We start from the raw sequence: 14,055 nt of genomic DNA, 5'->3' as shown, positions 1-14,055 counted from the left end.
CAAAGTAATCATTGGGTAATGTTGGTCAGATGGACTGAGGTGGTCTTCCTTCATGGATCTGTTTGTCAAGCGGGTGAAGGTAATCTGGTGAGCCACTTAGCTGTCATAGAGTTGGTTGATAGTGACGTCGTGAACCTACCTAAATTTATCTTGGACCAAATTTATGACCCTAAGGCATAAAGGTTTGTTGGTTAAGAAGTCATAGAAATTTATGAATGTGGTTAGATAGTGAGGGTCACAATAAATAAAGGAAAGGCAGCTATCTTGGCATCATATTGGGAATAAAATAAGCCCAAAGTATCCTGATGCATATATACCCGCCTCAAGTGGTTCTATGTCACCTCTTCTATAATAGTCTGACATGTACTTTAAGAGACAAAATCTGAACAAAAAGACCTCAATTCAAGTGGCCTAACAGCAGGGCATACAGCTAGAATGTATACTACTTCCTATATTATGCAACTCCCTTGTGAATTCAAAATAGCCAATAGGGACAGCTTTAGACATGGTAAGAAAGTTTGTCATCAGTGGGACTGGAATTATTGTGCCAGCTAAGGTTGGATATGATGATAGTGTTGAAAAGCCTGGGCTCTGCACAAAGGACTGTGGTATCCCAGGCCCAAGGTATCACTTTAAAGTATGCATAGCCAGGCTATGAAAAACTATAAGACCAATCATTTGTGCAGTGTGAGTGCAATAGTTAGAGGAACCAAAGGATTGCTGACAAGTGTGGCATAACATGGAACAGTTGTTCCCATCAGGATCCAGATATGAAGGGGGAGTCTGTGTCTCTTAATAGAGAATTACTTTTAGCAGAGACAAACTTTATGCTAGCCTCACTCAGCAATCCACATGGTAGATGGTGGGGGTCCTAAAACTGTAATCACCACTTCCAGAATAAGATCACGATTGGCATTATTAATTTAATATTTTTAATAGCCTGACAATTTTGATAAAGCTTGTAACAGGCAAATTATCATCACTGGGGTACCAAAAAAATCTACTGGATAGCCAAAGACTTCAGTGATGAGTGGACTGTAACATAAACTTTGTATAATTTCAGTTATTTAAATTTACTAAGGTTTGTTTTATGGCCTTGAGTAATATGGTCTATCTCGGTAAATGTCCAGTAGAAAAGAATGTGTATTCTACTGTTGTCGAATTAGGCTTTATATAAATGCAATTAAACCAAATTATTGACATATTGTTCAGATTCTCTATATATTTATTGATTTTCTAAGTATTTGTTTTATTGATTACTGAGAAGAGTGTTGAAATATTCAATGATAATTGTGGCTTTCTCTCTTTCCTTTTTTCATTTCTAGAAATTTTTTCTTTATTTATTTTAAAATTCTGTTGTTAAGTGTGTACATATTTAGAATTTTTATGCTTTCTTGGTGAGTTGAATCTTTTATCATTATATAATATTCTTCTTTATCTATAGTATTATTTCTTGTTTTTAAGTCTAACTTGTCTGATATTATATTTATGCATGTTTGCCTGTGTGTGAGTGTATGTTTTGGTAATTATTTTGCTTGGTATTTTCTGAAGTCTGAGAACTGTTGTTAATATCTTGACTGATTTTGGAAAATCCTCAACCATTATCTCCACAAATATTTCTTCTACTTCATTCTATTGCTCTTCCTTTGAAGTTCTAGCAAAAAGTAGTTAGAATATTATATATTGTTATGCAGCTATGAGATGATCCTTTTTGTTTTTTTCCCACTTACTTTATTCTTTGTGGTTCAGTGTAAATAATTTCTATTGACATATTTTTAAATTCACTGAATATTTTCTTGGCTTTATGAAACCTACTGATGAGTCTATAGATGGAATTCCTGATCTTTGTTACTATGAGTTTTATTTCAGTTATTTCCATTTCATTCTGTATTATAATTTCATCTCTTTGCTGAAATTTCCCACTTTTCATGTATGTTGTCCCCTTCCAGATAGATTCTTTGATAGATTAATCATCAGTATTTTAAATTCCTTGTCTCATAGTTCAAACATTATGTTCATATCTGAGTCTGGTTGTCTGGTTGTGTGAATTGCTTTGTCTTTTAACGCTGTGTTGTTTCTTTCTCGATTCTTTGTATGACTTCTACTTTTTGGTGGAATGTTGAACATTTGTTATAAGATAGTAGAAACTGAGGTAGTGGATATGTCTATATATTTGTCCAGACCTTTATTATAGCAATTAGTTAATCCAGTCAGGAGTCGCATTAGTTTGCGTTTGGTTGTTGCTATAGTTACCTTAGTAGCCTAGCGCACCCCAGTTTTCACATTCTTCTCATATAACCTTGTGTGTAAGACATGGGCTGGTTTGCTAGAGGTTTTGTTTTGTTTTGTTTTGTTTTCAATGTTTCCTTTCTCAATTTTAGTTATTCCCTCTGTACCTATATTTCAGGGAGGGTTTTTCTCCCTTCTCTTGATACTCTTCGAATAGTAGCTTACGTCGTAACCAGTATCTGACACCCACCCCAGCCAAACAAGTTCTCACTGCCCATCTTTCCATGCACAGCCCTATCATCCCTTAGATTTCAAGTTAATTATTTACTTTACAATTCCAGCTTTCTAATGGTTTCAATAGGAGTAAAAATTTTTCAGATTATTTAACTATTTTTTGTTGTAAGGGTAGGAATGATTCTCTTTCGTCATTTTAAGAGGAAGTAAAAAAAACGTTTTTTAAAAATGGAATGTGTTTCCTAAATCTCTTATAAAAACTTACATTTTTGACATACAATTAAATAGTATGAAGACCCTCTAAATAATATACCCTGAAATCTGGAATTGATATCATGCCTCTAGGTACCAATTAACTCCATGAGAAAGTTTCCTTAATGACTTTCTTTTCTTTTCTTTGATACCACACTGAGAGAAGACCTCCCAGAATTTCATTTCAATTTAACAAGTGAGACTATATTATGTGAGTGGCTCTGTGTGGGTTGGCAGTTCTAATAAGGAGCTGATATTTATTTTCTAAGCATAACAGAGACTCAAGCTCTAAATGTGGTATTTATTTTCCTTTCTTTATAGGTAAAACCAGAGCAGAATAAGTGGTTTATCAAAGGATTCATTCTATCATCTAAATTCTTTGGTAAGATGAACTTTAGTATCCTCAAGTTAGAGTAGATACACGTGGGGATCTTCTCAGCTAGTAGCAACTTCTTTGAGAACCAGAACCATGTCCCTCCATTTCGACCCCTTCAATATCAAAGTCACATGACACACAGCGGAGGGCCCTCAAACCCATGCACATACTGGACACAAACATTTGCTTAGTCTAAGCTGTCACAACTGAACCGATCATTATCTTACTCCCTGAAGTTTGGAATTGGAATGCTGGTATTCTTTTCAGTTGATATGTGTCTCTGAGTCTGGAAGCACATGTATTATCTTTCTCTGAAAAAGTAGGTAAAGTAGTTAATTAACAGACACTACTGTTTTTCTTAAGTCCGTTTAAATGGAAATTTTCAGATACTTTTAAAAACCAGAGGGTGTATTTTACTCTATGTGTTAATATCATCGGTCATAGCAGGCTAAGATTATAAATCAATGCTACAAGAATAAACTGGGAGCCAATGTGTGTGAAAGAAAAAGAAATAGATTTTAACTGATGAAATACTAAGAGGTTATTTAAAATGAGAGAGAGAAAAGTATAAAAGGGGAAAATCCTTTAGAAGAAAATGTAATAGATAATACACAGGGCTATTATTGTCCCACTTCTATTTGTCTAGGCTTTCTAAATCTCTTGATGGGCACTTCTACTCTTAAAGCTCTCTGGGAAAAGCACTGAGATTATTTAAGTCTCTTACTCCATTCACCTCTTCACATTTTAGAGGCTATAACAATTGGCTATGATTGAAATTTTTTCAGGCTACAGGAACAATAACCAAATACAATGACAATATACATAATGGACACAAAAGAATTTCATTGTTAAGTATTCATGCGATTTGAATTGAGATGTTAATACTAATCATCTGCTTTTAAAAAGGTTTGTTTGGATCTCTTTTTGTTTGCATTTTCTTCCCCCTCCCCCCACAGTGAATGTTGTTTTCTTTTTATTACTGTGCATGTTTTATGAGATTTATTTGTGTGTGTTGGATTTGATGTATTTCTGTGGCACTCTATCATTTTAAAAAATCTGATTCTAAAATGAGGGTTGGGATATAAAATCTGTGCTCTGCATTGTCAACTGCCCCACCAGTCATTGATGACCTTGACCAAAGGGAGGTCTAATGTCATTCACTAATGTTTTATTATCACATGTAATTTGGTTCCACTATGTTTCATTCTTAGTGGCAGAATAATTCTCATTCTGCATTGTATAGCTCATATTTTTCAGTTTTTATTCATCAGCATCAACAACTAAGTTGACTGGTTTGAGGCAATTTAAGCACAAAAATACTTCAGCTTTCTGAAATTGCATATGTAGAGATAAGGTAAAGAGATAAAAGACAATATGGCAACCAATGCACGTATTTGTCTTTAATAATTTAATGTCATCTTTCTATACTTTCACCCCTTGTAGTTATCCTTCTAGCCAGAAGTAAAAGAGTCTCTTAGAGCTAAAGGGGGATTTATAAAATATGCAGTATCAAATCTTTTTATAAGTTCATTAACGATTAGGAGAGAGCAATCTCAAGAAAATTTGCATGTAAACAGAAACAGTTAGTTGTATTAGGGAGATAGCCATATGTGCGTTAGTGTAAAGCATGTGTGCATGATAATGAATATTAATGTAAAGATTAGAATAGGAATGATACCACTATTTTCTCAGATCCAATTTAGGAAAAGGGAGTCCTCTGGAAGTTCTTGTCTGTAGGAAGTGTCAGGAATCATGAGCCTAAAGGGTTAGCTCTACCTTTCTAACTTTAGAAAATGAGGCCGGAAAATTAGGAAAGAGAATCGGACTGCAGCCAGTTCATACAAGAAAACAGAATAGGGAAAATCAGTAAGAAATCACAAACACATACGTGCATACATACATACATACATACATACATACATACATACTTATTTTCTCTATAATGGCACGTTATTCTCTACATTTCTACCTTAAAAAGTAAGGATACCAAAAGTAAATAAAGTTGTTAAAAGAAAAGAAAACTACAGACTAATAGCTCTCATGGTATAAATACAAAAAAATCTCAATAAAAGAGTAATAATACAAAAACACCAATGTATAAAAATATTATGGTTGACCCTTGAACAACATAGGGGTTAGAGATGCTCACCCCCCATGCAGTGAAGATTTCCATATAACTTTTGACTCATTAAAATTTAATTGTCCCTCAGCGTCCACTAGAGATTGGTTCTAACACCACCCGAGGATGCCAAAATCCATGGATACTCAAGTCCCCAATATAAAATGGCATAGATCAATGCACATAGTCAGCCTTTCACATGCATGGGCTCCTAACCACATATCAAAACACAGGACAGGTATTTGTTTAAAAAAAAAAAATCCTCTTATTTGTGGACCTGTACAGTTCAAACTCATGTTGTCCAAGGGTCAAGTGAATGTGCCACAACCAACTTGGATTTGTTCCAAGTATGCCAGTCTGGCTCAACATTTCAAAATCAAGTAATTTAACTTATTACATCAACAAATTAACAAAGAAACATCATATGATCATATCAATAGATGTAGAAAAAACATTTGACAAAATTCAAAATCTATTCTAGATAAAAAAAAGTTTCAGCTAATTTGGAATAGAGGGGAGCTTCCTCATCTCGATATTTAAAATCTACAAAAAACTCTTACATCTAACAATATACTTAATGGTGAAAAACCAGGTGCTTTTCCCTAAAGATCTAAAATAATGCAAGGAAGTACCCTCTCAATACTCCCATTCCATACTCTATTAGAAATTCTAGCTAATGCAATTAGATAAGAAAAGGAAATAAAGGCATACAGATTGAGGGAACAAAAAAATGGCCTGTTTTCACAAATGATGTTATTGTATGTAGAAATCCCAAAGAATCAACAACAAAATCTCCCAGGATTACTAAGCATTTATAGCAAGTCTGAACAATACAGGATTAGTATAGAAAAGCCAATTGCTTATGCCAGCAACGAACAATCAGAATTTGAAATTTAAACAGTATCTCATTTACCAAAAGTAATGCGATAAATGGATATAAAGCTAACAAAATATTTATAGGACCTATACAAAGAAAAGTACAAAACTCTCATGGGAGAAATCTAAGAAAATATAAATAAATGGAGAGATATTCTATGTTTATGAGTAGGAATACTCAATATTGTTAAAATGTCAGTTTTTCTCAACTTGATCTATAGATTTCATATAATCCCACTCAAAATCTCAGCATTTTGTAGGTATTACCAAACTGATTCTAAAATTTATATGGAAAATAAAAGGACTTGGTATAGCCAATATAATACTAATAAAGAAAGGGAAAGTCAGAGGCCCAACACTACTCCACTTCAGGATTTATCATACAGCTACAATAATAAGTATAACATGGTATTACTGAAAGAATAGACAAATAGGTTAATTAAACAGAATAGAGAGGCCAGAGGGATTTTTAGGGCAATGAAACTATTATGCATGAAACTGTAATGATGAATACATGACATTACACATTTGTCAAAACACATTGAATCATAAGAGAGTGATTCTTAATGTAAACTATGCACTTTACATTAAGACCAAAGTAATTTATCAGTATTGTTTCATTAATTTTGACAAACGTACCATACTAATGCAATATATCAATAACAGAGAACATTGGTATGAGAACATATGGGAGCTTTCTGTATTATATCCTCAATTTTTCTGTAAATCTAACACTCTTCTTAGAAATACGGTCTATAAGTTAATAAAAATGTGAGGGAATAGACCAGAAATGTAGGGGTTGTCCTTAATACCTTAATCTCTCTTCATAACCGCTCTCCATTTAATCAGTCCAAGAATTCAATGTCCTAAATTAATTTCAAATTCAGTTGCTCTTTTTATCTCTATTGCCATTTCCTCACAGAGTCATCATTATCTGTACCTGGATTTTGCAGTAACTTCCTAGCTGGTTTTGCTTGCCCCCTATCTTGCAGTCTTCCAACTTACTCTTCAAAATGTTAGCAGAGTAATTTTTTTTTTTAATACAAAACAAGTCATTTCACTGTACTGCTTAAAATTCTTCACTAGATTTCTATTTCTATACTTCTTCCCATGTCTTATAAGAAATTTTATCATCTAACCATTGTTTCTTTCATATTTTTTCTCTGACTACATTCTTTCTAGTCTTCTAGGCTTGATTTATACATAACTTCACATAGATCCAACAGAGCCATATTCTGTATTGTTTTTATTCTTACTATCTGATAATCTCACTGCTTGAATACTTCACTTGCCATTTTTTCTTTGCATAGTTTATGTTTTATCCTTTGAAATTTAGTTTAGATATTATACCATCCAGGAATCTTCTTATTCCCTCACAAACTAAGATAATATCCCTCCTAAATTTCCTTGAATGTACCATAAGCAAACTTCTTGCTTTCTTCTCAATATCTCCACTTGATCATTACTTCTGAGAAGAGAGAATCATGTCCACATTTTGCATTGAGGTCTTCCCAGAATCTGTAGTGCAGCAATCTCTCCTTTACATACTTATCAAATAATAGACATTCAGATCAGCCCAAATAATGTCTCACAGTGAAAATCATGTCATTAATGAAAAGACAGCCCCACATGTATTTTTTTATTGGATGAGCCTAATGAGAGGAGAAAAAAAACAATAACTATGGACTAAAAGAACTAGATCAAGGATTATAAAATTAAATTCTTCCAATTTTGCAGTCCTTCTCAATAGCTCAAGTGACTTTTTTGGTAATGGCTTTGTTTAGATATATTTCATGCACCATCCATGTCACTCATTTAAATTATACAATTCAATATTTTTTAGTATATTGAGAGTTGTGCAACCATCATTGGAATCAATTGTAGAACATTTTCACTACCACACACACAAAAAAACCTACGCCCTTTAGTCATCACCCCTCAATCCTCTCATGCCTCCAAACCCTAGGTAACCATTAACCTACTTTCTATCTCTACAGATTTACCTATTCTGGACATTTCATAAAAATGGAGTCATATAATATTATGATTTTTTGCGCCTGGTTTCTTTCATTTGGTACAATGTTTGCTTCATCCATGTTGTTCAAGTAACTTTTGGTAGTTTTACCTATATATCTTCGAAATTTTCAATAACAGAGCTAGCCAAAATATGTGCAAATCTAACCTAACCCATTAGTCAAAATAATTTTAAATATCACAATTGACAGTCATTCTATTGGCCAATGTGCACTTTACAAAATATATTTTATATGAGGAAGTTTAAGGTATATCACCGGTTATGAAGAGCTTTATTCTTTAGACTAGCCTGTCATTTGGAGCTTTGCAAAGGTATATTATATTCTATAAATAGAATGCACATTTTTCTTCACAAGAGTTTGCTTCAGTGCATCATGGAATAGAATAATAACACCAAATAGGTTGTGTTCAATCTGCAAATATATCTATGGTTATTGAAACTGACTTTCTAAATGTATGTCTCAGAAATATTATTAGACTAAATCTTACTCCCTTATAAAAAGAGTTCAGCATGCTCCTGAAAACATTAAAGCTGCCTTTGTTTGACACAATTTGGTATTATCTTCTTCCAATAGTTGGTAATGAGAACATAAGGAAATGATTTTTAAAATACTGATGAAATACACATTTATATTTCAGAGCACTAGTGAGCAGTTGATTTACTGCTGGTAAAAAAACATATTAACAGCTCCAGTTTGCTTCATTATGTGTGCAATAAAGTAGCTAATGTTCTTTTCCTCCCTTTTGTAGAAATGGTAAATGAAGATTTGCATTTGGGGTAGAGTTTCCTCTTGGGGAAGCAATAGAAACCTAGACTGACATTCCCTAAGCCCCAAACCTTGTTAAAAATGGTTTCAGTCCTGGGGACCTAATGCACTGATTGCTTCCCTAGAAGGAGTCTCATTGCTTGCTCCATTCGGTCTTATTACTGAAGGTCTAATTACATCTATTATGCTGTTCACTTTCACAGAAGGTTGGGGAAGGAAATTAGGGATATTAGGGGATGGCATTGGGGACTTGTAACATCATGCAAGCGCGCGCGCGCACACACACACACACACAAATACACACATACTCATGTTGTAGGTTTTGAGAAATGAACTGGTGACCAAAATAGAGTACTTGTGAGATTATATCTAAACTATCAAGTATGTTACTGTAACAAGGCAAAATAGAGATGGTTCCAATTCTGTACGATTGCCGAGGCAACAGGGAACCAATTACACTGTCAAAATGAGAGACACTGGAGCTTAAAAGCCCCACAGGACCTTTTTGCAACCATACCTCGCCCCCTTTGTTTTGGCCATCAGTAAAAGGGCAAGTAAAGCATTTTTATCCCATTGTAAAATGTCATTTACATTTTTAGCTTCTCAAAATCTTTCTTAGCTCACTCTTTCAATGCATAGTGCAAACAGTATATGCTTATGCTATGCTTTTGTGTAACCTAGATGAAAACTGTTATCTTGGCCTAATAGAGCTCAAAATGAAAAGGGGGGTGGGTAGAAAGGAGATTCATTATTTTTTAAATGGCTTCACTTTTCCCATAGGAATCTTATAGATCCCACTTAGCGGAAGCTCATTCCAGCACTGATTAGGTGGGAAATACGCAGAATCTCAAAAGGTCAGACCTATAATCAGCTGTCCTAAGGGGTTGATAGGGAAAACTTCTTAATCCAACTTGAATTTATTGCCATCTATAACAAAGTGAAGCAGATAATATAACATTAAGAAAAGGAATATATATATAAATAAAATTCAGACACACATGTGCATGCATACGTATGTGTGTATAATGGAAGATTGCCTATCTACACTCACCATAACCTGGTTTACGTGAACTGTTTGATTTGTTAGGCAATATTCCCTATAATATTTTTAGTTTATGTTGTTGATTTGTTTTTATATTGCTGGCGACTTTGAAACTATAACAAAGTAAGTTTATGTGGAAATGGCTTTGTATTTGTGAGAAACAGTTCACAAATTATAGACTCTAAAGTGTATGACTAAAAAAGTATGTAAAAGAAATAGGATAATAGAAAAAAAAGAAAAACAAATAGAATTCTTAATATGTTTCTAAATTGTGTGCAAACCTGTGATAAACACCTCTTTGTGGGAAGAATATATTTGTGGAACTGGATGGCTTAAGCTAGACAAAGCTTGGCTTCTTGTTTTTTAAAATGCATTTTCACTTATTTTAGTAGAGAATTATTAGTCAATATTTTATTAAAAAATGACTTTGGTCAAAAGCTGAAGGTTTTTTGCACATCACACCTTAAAATGCCATCTCTATTTACGTCCTCACATAAATTTATAGTCATTTCTATCACCATTATGCTGAGAGCAGCACCCAAATACAAAATGTTAAATTGGTCATGAACCTTTGTGCTCACTTGTCTGTGTGGAAGAAAATAGATTGTTCCTCTTTCCTCTCCTTGTTCCAAGTAGTTATTAAGTTAAGCCTAGAAGAAAATTGACCTTGGAGTTGTCTTGAGCTGTGAGATTGAGAAAAGGCACGAGGGCTTCTCATTTAAACATTATTCTACTCTACTTCCTGGGAGATATCACAGTCTTATAAGAATGATGGAAAGAAAGTGGTATAAGTGGCAGGCTGACATTTTTTTACAACACTAGTGGCTTTTCTTTTTCAGGGTTTATGAAAGTGTTTACCATTCTTATCTTTTCCTACTTCTGAGAAAGAGTAAGAAAGGAAGAAGAAAGACCCAGAAGTTCAGAGCGGATGTTTCCCTGCTCATGGAAAAGCTGAGAGAAAGTGTATGACAAGTGGAGACAATGAAGAAATGAATATTGCATCTGTCTCTTTGTACTTCTGATATGTCACAGTGAGTAAGAGCAATGTAACTGGGCTTGAATCTCAGCCATATGACCCTGGGAAACCTAGTTAACTTCTCTGGGTCTCATTTTTCTCATCTGTAACATAAGGATAATAATTCAAAAGTTTTAAGGGAGAATTAAATGAAATAATAAAGACTGATGAAAAGAGCTACTAGCACTTTATAAGTGCTCATTTGGTGTCAGCTACTGATTTTGTTGATGTTGGGAAGCAAAGACATTCTACAAGCTGGCAAAAATTCTTCCTATCCTAATCAGCAGTGATAGTGATGAGAAAGTGTACCTGAATATGTTTGCCAAGAGGCACAATGTTTTGCCTCATTGACTTGAATAGGTCAAATATTTCAATATATTCAGGAATGTTCCTTTAAGGAAGTAATTAACTGAAGAAGAATAGAAATAAGTTGATTAAGCCTTCAACATAAGTTACATGGAGGTGTGTATTTCACTTCCATACCTAATCAAGTGATGAATGGCTTCTGATGGAAAACTCTTGAGCTGAAAAGAATGCTTTTGAATAATTATAAATATCCAGGTCATATACTAATTTTACTTAAACATGTACAGAATTTTCAGGACACCTACAGTTCTGAAATGAGCTTAAGAATTTTGAGTCCTGGCTGTGGTTGGTATCTGTTAATCTAGTGCTACTATAGACTGCCCTTGAAAAGTCCTCATCTACAGCCATGCTACCCTGAACAAGCCCGATCCAGTCTGATCTTGGAAGCTAAACAGGGTTGGGCCTGGTTAGTACTTGGATGGGAGACCACCTAGGAAGACCAGGTGCTGTAGGTATAAAAAATTTTTTTACTACTTGGAAAGTTTCTGAGCTAAGTCTTATTGTAATAGCAAAAATGAAAAAAACTATTGTCTTTTTAAAGTATACATGTGTGCACACACAGTGTGTGTATGTGTGTATATATCTACATATACACACATGCACATATACATATGTATGTATAAATATACATATGTATAGATGAAAGGAAGATTGGAAGGAAGGAGGGAGGGAAGGAAGGAAGGAAAAAAGGAAAGAAGGAAGGAAGGAAGGAAGGGAGGAAGGAAGGAAGGAAGGAAGGAAGGAAGGAAGGAAGGAAGGAAGAGAAAGAAAAGAAAGAAAAAGAGAGAGAGAGAGAAAGAAAGAAAGAAAAAAAGAAAGAAAGAGAGAGAGAGAGAGAGAGAGAAAGAAAGAAAGAAAGAAAGAAAGAAAGAAAGAAAGAAAGAAAGAAAGAAAGAAAGAAAGAAAGAAAGAAAGAAAAGAAAGAAAGTTTACGAATATCTCAGCCATAAAAAAAGGAGACAAAGAGTTAGCTGGACTCTTGGTTAATCATCTTTTGTGGCTAACTGATATGGATATTAGCGACTAAAAAAAAAGCTATCAGGAATACTGACAGGTCAAATAGAATATTTTTTTCCTATTACTATCTGCCCTGAATAAGTAATTAGCAAGAACATCTGTATGGGCAGATTGGGAATCTTAAATCAGCATTAATTTTTACCAGATAGGAAATATTACAACACACATTTTCTCTAACCCATGTCAATTAGCACAATAATTTGAGGAATCAACATTTGTAAACATAATCAGCAAATTAGTTGAATTTTCATATATGCTGACAACTTTTAGTTATGAAAGTACAAAGCACAATGGGCTTTTATTATATTATTAATAGTAAAAGGGGCTTAAATGCCTTTCCTCTCCATTTGAACATAACACATAGCATATTAAAGCAAGTCTTAATTTTCATATATTTATTGAAGGCCTACTATATAATATGTACTGTTTTAAGTACTAGAATTCAATGGAGAATATGCCTTTAAAATCTTATACGCTAATAACCCTGCACATAGGGAAACAAACAATAAGAAAATAAAGAAATGGACAAGTACACAAGGTTGGCCCGGACTGCGGTGAACATGATAAAGAAAATGTCCAATAGGCATGGAAGTATTGCTTTAGTGAAGGCTTCTTTAAGATGCCATTTGAGCCAAGACATGAAGAATGGAAAGGTGTTCATCATGTATGGAAACTATGAGCTAGAAAAAGTTCAACATGTTTGGACAATGAAAAGACGCTAAGCATGGTTGGAGCATAGTGAGGAGAGGGAGAGTAGTACCTGAGGTATGGAGACAAGAAAGAGGCGGGACCAGGTCATGTAGGCATTGGAAGCCATGGCAAGGAATTATAAGCCACTGATTAACATGTGTGCAGGATGTGTGTGTGTGTGTGTGTGTGTGTGTGAGAGAGAGAGAGAGAGACAGAGAGAGAGAGAGAGACAGAGAGAGACAGAGAGAGACAGAGAGAAAGAGAAGGGAGAGAGAGGGAGGGATTCAGTTGGACAACCAATTATGGGTTTTCATTTTTTTAGTCACCCTTATTTTCACATCCACACCGAGCTACACATAATTGAAGATCTTAGTACCTGAGAAAGCTGCACGTTTTAGGTAGAGCTCTTGTCTTAAAGAAAACATGCTACTTGAGATAGAGAGAATACATGCACACATACACAAATATACACACCTATGTGCTACATCTTTTTATATTTCTTTCTTTAAAGCAGAAACATAACCTTGCCTAATTTACATTTAAAATTAACAACCTGACTGTAGGGTGAACAATGGATTAAAGAGGCAAGACTGGAAGGAGGGAAACAAATTAGTATCCTAGGCAAGAGATGGTGGCTTGAAATATGGTGGTTGTTGGGGAGATAGTGATGTGCATGTGTGTGTGTGCATGTGTGGTAGAGTCAATAGGACTCATGATGGATTGAATATAGAGGTTGAGTCACAAGAAAATTAATGTCGGTTGTGGTACAAAATAGGCAGAGAGCTGGTGGGTGTTTAACATGACAGACCTTTGTTGCAGTAAAACACTCTGGCCTTCCATAAATCACTGTAGCATGCAACATCAGGAACTCAAAAGGACCAAAAAACTCCATTAGCACTGAACCATAGCATCTCTATAATAGACATATTTAACAAAATGACATTAGTGCTATTCATTTTTCTTGTTATGCATATTTGAGAAAGCAGGCTAGAAAGTACAAAATAGTACATATGGTGTGACCACATTGTTACTGAGAAT

At 34.4% G+C, this 14,055-nt stretch overlaps 1 pseudogene; it reads left to right on the top strand.

The window, feature by feature from the left end:
* The first annotated feature begins 11,646 nt into the window (after positions 1-11,646).
* LOC112481216 lies at positions 11,647-11,765 on the top strand (annotated as a pseudogene).
* The last annotated feature ends 2,290 nt before the right edge of the window (positions 11,766-14,055 follow it).

Source organism: Pteropus alecto, unplaced genomic scaffold (genome assembly GCF_000325575.1).
Source record: "Pteropus alecto unplaced genomic scaffold, ASM32557v1 scaffold565, whole genome shotgun sequence".
NCBI lineage: Eukaryota > Metazoa > Chordata > Mammalia > Chiroptera > Pteropodidae > Pteropus > Pteropus alecto.
Note: the sequence above shows the minus strand (reverse complement) of the source record. Positions and strands in the feature narration are given on the sequence as shown.